An 864-nucleotide genomic window follows, 5' to 3' on the forward strand; every position below is an offset into this window, starting at 1 on the left:
GAAAAGAAGAGCACAAGAGAAAGAATAAATGGAAATGAATATAATCTTTATTTCTCTTATTCTTAATTTATTTAATAGATGATAATGGGTTTGTTCAAAATAATAACAATAGAAACAATTTATTAGGTGACTATAGCACATGGAGAAGTATAATGAATGACAACAGTGTTATAAGGGACAAGAGGGAGGGGTTGAGAATATTCTATGGAACTTTTATTTATAATCATTGAAACCTGGAAGCAATCAAGATATGCTTCAAAGGTGAGTGAATAAACATATAGTGGTATATTCATACAATGGAGCATTATTCATAAATCTAAAAAACAGCTATCAAGCCATAAAAAGAGTTGGAGAATACATATTATTAAGTGAAAGAAGCCAATTTTAAAAGTCTACGTCTTGTATAATTCCATTCATATGATATTCTAGAAAAAGCAAAACTATAGAGAGAGCAAAAGATCAGTGGTTGCTGGGAGTTGAAAAGGGGTGAGTAAGGGTGAATGAGTGAAGCACAGGGATTTTCAGGGCAGGGAAATTATTATGTATGATACTGTAATGGTAGCTACATGTCATTAAGCATTTGTCAAAACCCATAGAATAAACACAAATAGTGAAACAGTATAAACTATGGGCTTTAGTTAAAAATAATGTATTAAAATTGGTTAATTAATTATAATAATTTTTACAGTAAGGCAAATTGTTGAGAAAGAAAATATCTCCTGGGGAGAGGAGAGAGTAATATGGAAATCTCTGTACTATCTGCTCATTTTTTCTGTAAATCCCAAACTGTTCCAAAAAATTTAATATTCAGTCTTTTCATTTCAAAACAATAAAAAGGTTAATATATTCATTTACTTATCAATT

This window comes from Pteropus alecto, unplaced genomic scaffold (genome assembly GCF_000325575.1).
Source record: "Pteropus alecto unplaced genomic scaffold, ASM32557v1 scaffold76, whole genome shotgun sequence".
NCBI classification, from domain to species: domain Eukaryota; kingdom Metazoa; phylum Chordata; class Mammalia; order Chiroptera; family Pteropodidae; genus Pteropus; species Pteropus alecto.